Raw genomic sequence first — 7,546 nt, 5'->3', positions numbered from 1 at the left:
GAAGGCATAGGGCACCTTCTGGTCCTTGATTCTGTGCTCAGCACCTCCCTTCCAGGAGCAGATCTGCAGTAACAGAGGGCAGAGTTGGGGAGGAGGCGAGAGGCACCCCAGGCAGCTATGTTTCCTTACCAAGAACGGACCAGAGATTTTCTTCTAAAATTCCATTCTCTATGTCATTGGCCACTCTGAAATTCCCCAAAAGCTAGAACATGATTTTTGCATCGTATCTTTTTTGCTTGAGAGTGTGAGTGAGTGGAATTCTGACTTGGCTTGGTGTGTACATTTTCACATAAAGTCCTAAGGAAGAAAAACTGTTAAGGAACTTGGGGAATGGGGAGGCAGGTGGGCAGGTGTGAAGCTTCTGGTGAAATGTGAGAGACAGTGTGAAGGGTCACTCTGGAGCACTGTACATATCTTTCAGTGGATACTTTGGAAAATTTTGTGGAGGTTTAAAATTCAATCCAGAATTTCTAGTTCTTCGGGGAACCAGGGGTCAGCAAGCTATGGACTGTGGACTGGCTGGCTGTTTTTGTAAGCAAAGTGATATTGGTGAACAGCCATGTCATTCGTTTACATATTATGGCTGCTTTTGTACTATAGTGACAGAGTTGAGTAGTTTAGAGAGACCTGATGGCCACAAAGTATAATTTACTATCTGGCCCTCTATAGAAAAACTTTGCTGATCTCTGATCTCAACAAGAGTATATGAGGGAAATAAGAGAGAGTCCAAAGAAGGAGGGATAGACTTTTGGCTATTAAAATAATACTCTGTTACTCTAAAGTTTATTTATAGAATGTTAGTAAAAACTTCAAAAGCTTTAAAAACCACATTTTCTCTGAACGCCTACTTCAACTAAACTTGTTAAAGTTATAGAACCCATTTACCCATGATTTCTACCTCCATCTTTTCAGGTAATTACTTTCGTGGCAGGGGAAATGGAGAGAAAACGATGGATTTAAAAGATAGGAGAATCTAATGATGTGCAAAGAGGAGGAGAGATGAGTGACTCTGGCCTGGGCTAAAAATGGAGCTGACTGGGTTTCTCGGGTCTTAGCAGATGCTGGCTCCAGTCTTTTGAAAAGTCCAGCTACTCTGGTCTCTGTTTATCCTTGCATTTCCTCTGTTCTCCTAATAAATCTCTCCTCTTGCTTTAAAAAAAGAGGCATGAGCTAAGTGAAAGAGGGAAAAAATGAATTAATAAGATGATAAGCAGCTGAGGGAACTGATAAATGAGGAACAGAGTGACCAGGGCAATTGATTCATATCCCCAAATGATCAAAGAATGAAGAAAAAGAAAGCCCTCTCCACTGAGCATGCCTCAGAGAGATCTCCCATCCCTACCAACCCCTACCAAGATCACAGGTCTCTGTTATTTTTCCAAGGAGCCAGGACCAATTTTAGCAGCAAGAGAAAGAAAGGGGGTGGGCAGGAGGGAAATAGGGGAGGGAGAAGGAGGCAGAGGATGGATGGGCTCCATGGAAGCTCTACATCATCTTTTCTTCTCCTCTATGTGGCCTCCCTACACTTCCCTTTCAGAGTCCCAACCTCGACTTTCAGTGGTGGGAGGGCTGCGGATTTACAAATATCCCGAAAGAGATTTTCTGTAGCAGCAGTATCAGCACCACTCAAACTAATACTTAGGGTTCTCACTTGCACAGAAAGCTCCAGATCCAACTCTGTCTTTGGCTGACTCACAGCTGGAGAGACATGTTCAAGGCCCAACACAGCATGTCAGAGCTGAAGGGGTTTCAAGATCCTAGCTATCTTCAGTGCCTTGTTTTGCAAATGAAAAGGCAGAAGCCCAGAAAGGAGAAGGTAATCTCTCAGGGCCCCACAGTGAGTTGGCAGAGTAGGACTGGAAGCTACCCCCAGATGTTTGCTCAGACAAAACTCATTTCTTTGGCAGATTCCTGGGCGATGGCCACTATCAGAATAATTGCCAGTCCTGAAACTCACAGTAGCACACAGTCAGTGCTCAGTGGACATTTGTGGACTGAATAAATGAGTATAATAGGACACAAAAAGCAGACCTTGAAGCTGGGAGTAGACCCCAAACCCTGTCCGCAAACAGGAGGTCTCAATCCTTTTCAGTCTGAGTGAAACAGAGCTAGACATGGACCCCTGCTCTCTTGGGCATCACACTATGTCCCACTGCAGAAACAGGGTGAACAGCTCACAGACTTCCTTAGAGAAGGTAGTCACATGACCTTGAGCTGGCCAATCAGCATATTATATTCTCTGCAGCCACAATGATTGGCTCAGGGCTGGGCCCAGGGGTCAGCCCACAGTGTTAGAATCATGGAGCGAAAGAAGTTCTATTTCCGTTGGGATCCTGAGGGGATATAACATCATCCTGTGGCTGTTGGTGGCCATCTTACTTTCATAAAGAGAAAGTCCAACTGAGAACGACAGCAGCACAAAGAGAAGTAAGCAAGAGTCCAGGAGAGATGATGAGAGCTGATGCCATTTAGCATTCAGGTAAAGCCTTGCCTGAAGCTATGTGCCTTTAGACTTCCTGGTTACATAAATTATTTCCTCCTGCTTTGACTGTTTGCTTGACTGTTAAGCCACTTTGGGATTCCTGTTACGGGCTATCAAAAAAATTCAGACTGTTCCTTCCAGCTGGCTAAATGGAGCACCCTTGAACAGCAAGTATATGGATTTAGGCTGGCTTCAAGGAAGGCTTCCAGATAATACTGTAAGACTCCAGTCTAATGAGCAGCTCCATATGAATTGAAGCAGTATTTTTTGAGGGCTAGCTATAGCTACATTACCCCTGTTAAGGTAGCAACTGATGTCCCCATTTTAGAGGGCAAGACTGAGGCTGAGAAAAGGGAGATAACTGGTCCATAGTAAGAAAATGTAGAGCCAGACTGCACACCCAGATTCTGCTGCTTGTACTCTGAGAAGCCGCATGATATATCTTATCCATGTGATGGAGGCTAAGGTACTCAGCTTCACATCTGAGGTATTGTGGGTGCCTGAGACTTGGTAACTGCCATGAGGCCAATAGGAGACTTCCAAAAGCAATTGCCACTGAAGGGACAAAGGAGACTTTCCTTCACCAACATCACTCTACCCTCCCAGCTCCCTCATACCCAGTATCCCTTTCTCTTGCTTTGCTTGGCAATTACGCAGTCCTGTTCAAGTGACCACAAGGGCAGTCTCCCATTCACAGGCTTACACCTAGAGCTCCTACAAGAGCCTTTTCCCCCACTACTCTTGGGGACATCACCTTCCTTTGGGCTTTGGGGGGACCCTACTCTCTACTTGCACACTGCCAGTCCATTTCAGAACATGCAGAAACCTCATTCAGTTTGGAATGGGATATATTCATAACTGCCCTTTCCACAGTTCCCTTGAAACTCAGCTCACATATTCCTTTCTCCAGATGATGGCCTCTTATGGCCACCAAAGGAGAGACTGAGCTGACAATAAATCACCAGCTCAGCACCTGAAGGCACATGTGAGGTGATATCTGAGAGCTGGGACCTCATGCTTCACACTGGAGAGGCTGCAGAAGCCCTCAGGGTCTGGAAGTAGTACTTGGGCCAAAGTGGATCCACAGGCCCTTTGATGGCTGCAGGCTTCTGGCCATAGTGGGGGTGGTAAGAGGTCCCTGAGATGTCCTGAAGGTCCACTGTGTGCAGACTCAGAGTGCACAGAACAGAAAAGGTAGACGACTGCCTCAAGGGTGCTCACAGATCAAAAGACAGACAAGCCAACTGCTTTCATGATTGAAGGATCAGAAGCAGAGACTCAAATCTGCTGGGAACTAGTCAAGGACAGAGAATTTTCAGCTGAGTCTTGAAGGCTGTATCAGATATGTGTTTGACTGGAGAAACAGAAAACCCTATTTAGAGTGGCTTCAATTACAAAGACACCTAATGTTTAATGTTCAAAGATGTGAGAGATGGGAGATCGAGAGGTGATCTGGTGGCCTTGAAATGTCATCAGTGATTCAGATGCCACCTACCTCTTCGCTTCACCATTAACAGAATTTTGGTATCAGTTGCTAATGGTTGCTGCCTCCACTCCAGCCATCACATCTGCATAGTTAGTGCTCAAGCTGGAAGCAAGGCGCCACCTTCTTCCCTGCCCATCTCTTTGTTTTCAGTTACAAAAATCTCTCACAGTTCCCGCCACTTCCTCTGCTTCCCGAACGACTCTGGTGCTTCTCAGTATGGCCCTGTGAAGTGTGTTGTGCTGCCTCCTCTGGAAACTGTGAGTAACAGACTGTCTTCACTGGCAGTCATTTTCTGATCTGTTGGCCTTACTGAACCTCAAATTTTCTATTACTACATTCTATTTTAAACAAGCCCTACAAGATACTATGTAGACACTTAGAGTAAACAAATGGAGAATAAACTATAAACCTTTTTTACAAAATTCTGAACAACTTTAATATTTCAATATATATTAGGGTTCCTTTTTCCCTATTAAAGTGCAGGTTCCACAACAATGAAGTGCACATAGGAAATTATAGAAACAAGACGAGACACCTAGGAAGTCCTAAATATCTGTCTTCCCAAACTGAGAGCTCAGGCCAAAGCTTCACCAAGTCCTATTTTCTGTCTTCATGCTGTGAGTGGAATTTGGCTAGTTTTTGAAATCAAGGTTTTCAACTTGTCAGCTTCGCAGGGAACTTGTCAGTTCCAAACTCACATTTCTAGCAATAATCCTGTTACACCAGGCGTGAGACAACTGGTTCCCTGAGTTATTTAGTATCTGCAGATATTAGCAGGGAGCCAGCAAAACATATTTCTAAAGTAGCTACATCTTTGGGTGTGGGTGGGGAGTGCACAAGTACAGGCAGAAGAACAGACAACATCCTTGGAAGGGTTCACTCCAGACTTGTTTAGTTGGGAGCATCGATCTCTATGTTAGATTTCCAGAGGAACATCAGGAGAAGAGAGTGGGCTGGAGTTGGGCTTGGCTGTCACTCCATGGAAGAGGGGCTGACACTTTCAGACAGCTATGGTTCTTGGAGCAGCCTGACAGAAGGGAACCACACGGAAAAGTTCCCTCCAAGACTACTGTCTTAGTTAGACAGTAAGAAAGGGCTCCACATGAATGTGACAGAAGTTTGCATCTCTCTCCTGCTCTCTGGAGGCAGACAGTCCAGAGCTGGCACAGCTGCTCCAGAAAGCTCCTCTCCCTGATGGCTTGTCATCCCAGGGGAGTTGCCCTTGTTCACACAGGCCAGGATGCAACTGCATTCTCAGAGCTTGTGTTCCCAGCAATAAGACAGAGGGAGAAACAGAAGGACGGGCCTGCTTCTCTCTCCTTAAAACATCCTAGAATTTCCCCAAATTGCTTTCCTTCCCATCCTGGAAAGAGAGCCTGGTAACATTGAGTCTAGCTGCAGAGGAAGCTGGGAACTCTGCAGTCTTAGATGGCCATGTGCCCAGCTATTAAGTCAGGAAATGGGTTGCTCTGAGAGAGAAGTGGACAAGGCTATTGGGAGTCATCTGGATGTCTCTGCCACATCCCTTTAAATGTTCCCTCCTACTACCCAACTACCCCGAGTTACTGCTTTATGAGAAATTGTCCATCGGATAAATTGCATTAAGTAATTCATAATTCCAGAACCAGCTGAAAATCATGGACAAGTGAGTGGTTTTCATTTGATTTGCTGGCAAATCACAGGTGGGACTTCATTACTGACTCTGAGGCTCTCTCCCAATCCAAGCCCACTGTGTACAAGCAGCCAGAGGCCTCTTGTCTAACAGCAGTATATCATGTCCCTCTCTGCTCTTTAGAACAAATCCAGAGCCCTTCCTGTGGAACTGAGCTGGGACTAATGAAGGGAGATCAGTCGCTGGCCCAGTCAGCAAGGCCAGAGCTCACAGGAGGAGAGTCTCCTGAGCAGAGCATTGTCATAAAAGCTGACTGGTGTCCAGGCCCTGAGATGGGGGATGTTTAAGTATAGAGATGCAGAGCAAAATGGACCAGTGGGGGTGGGTCCTGGAAACAAGGAGTACTGGTCCAAACCCCCTTCCCCAGTCTTGCCCCCTATCTTGGTCCTGTGTGTACCTAACACTCCGGCTTCCTCCTGCCCCTGGACCTCCTCTCCATTTCTCAGTCAAACCCATGCATCAGGGCCCCTTCCCGATGGGCCAAAGGCAAGGCCTGGCTTCTATCTTATCATCAGGAAACTCAGCTGCACAAGTAAGTGACCCCTAAGCCACTTTGGGGCCCACAATACCACCACTTCTGATGCTCCACAAAGGCTGGTTCATAGTACTTTGCTATCCTATTATGGACCTCTTGGACCTAATTAACGCAGGCCACAGGACCAAAAGTTCCCCCTTGATCCTTCTGAAAACATGAGGCAATGAATGTAGGAAGGTAACACACTGCCTTTCTGCATTGCAGCATGGTTCACAGGCCTTTCCCCCTTGGAAACATATTCATTGCTATTGGGAGTTGCCAGGATAATTCTCTTCAGTAATATTTCTATCAGTTGTTCTGATAAGTCCCAGTACTATGTCACTACACGCTTGTCAACCTAGAGGATACACACTTCCAATTCTGTGGAGGAGAATGCAAAACAAAGTATCTTATTTATCTGTGCGGAGTATCCAGTTTATTACAGTATTTGGGGAAAGTCAAGTACTTGAATAAGAACTTCCCCCATCCCCACTAACATTAAAGAAGAGAGGAATAGGGGCAGAGAGAACAACCCCAAGAAAAACAGTCTAGTCTCTGAAGTTTCACCCAAGTGGGGACCAAGGGGTGGATCTGCAGTGAGGGTGGCCTTTTCTCTCTTATCCTGCAGAGGGCTCCAGGCTTCCTCCAAGCTCACCTGTACGATGCTTCTGAAGGCCACAGAGATGCCTGGTACCATCCCGATTTGAATCCTGTGCAGAGAACGCTGGAGCAGTTTGCACACCTCCATTGTCCACTGGACCAAGTCCTTCACACAGCGTGTACTCCTTGTACTGCTCCCACCGGCATTGTTTGCGTCCAGTCTCTGGCCGATCTCCCGCACCACACAGCCAGACTTCCTGGAGCTCAGCATTTTCCAGTTCAGCGATTAAAATGCAGGAGAGTGACGTGAGCCCCCAGTCTTTGGCTTCAGCCCTGTTTTGGCTGTCCACAATTTGCTACAATGGCTTCACTTTGCCATGCCACTTTTTAGTGGATGGCCTATTGCAAAGGTGCTGCAATACACAATCCAGAACCTTCTAGCCATGCCTTGATGGCCCCAGCGATGGCCAGAGGAAGAGGCTGAGGTCTCATTGTCAGGCTGCCCAGTATGGAGGCAGTTTTCCTTGGTTACCCCTGGGTCTCCGCTACTGCTGTTGCTGCTGGTGCAGTGGGTGGAGGGGGAGCCCCAAGAGCCATGCCGTGGGGGCTGGACTGAGGGTGGCGGTCCTTGACTCCAGTCCAGCTGCGGGAGTGGTGGTCTTTGAATCCTGTCCGGCTGGGGGAGTGGTGGTCCTTGACTCCAGGCTGGCTGGGGAACTGGCTGGCTCTTTGGCCTTCTGGCCTGATGGCTGATTGCTATGGGTCAAGGAAAGACTTCAGCTGCCAAGGAAG

General features: G+C 47.0%; 1 long non-coding RNA gene across 1 annotated transcript; it reads left to right on the top strand.

Annotated features, from left to right (window-relative positions):
• Positions 1-2,418: 2,418 nt before the first annotated feature.
• Positions 2,419-6,954, top strand: LOC120609705 (uncharacterized). Its single transcript, XR_005654817.1, has 3 exons — positions 2,419-2,479; positions 4,119-4,225; positions 6,783-6,954. It is a non-coding gene; the product is annotated as an uncharacterized LOC120609705 (long non-coding RNA).
• Positions 6,955-7,546: the final 592 nt, after the last annotated feature.

Source organism: Pteropus medius, unplaced genomic scaffold, assembly GCF_902729225.1.
Source record: "Pteropus medius unplaced genomic scaffold, Ma_sr-lr_union100, whole genome shotgun sequence".
NCBI classification, from domain to species: Eukaryota; Metazoa; Chordata; class Mammalia; order Chiroptera; family Pteropodidae; genus Pteropus; species Pteropus medius.
This window is presented reverse-complemented; position numbering and strand designations above follow the sequence as displayed.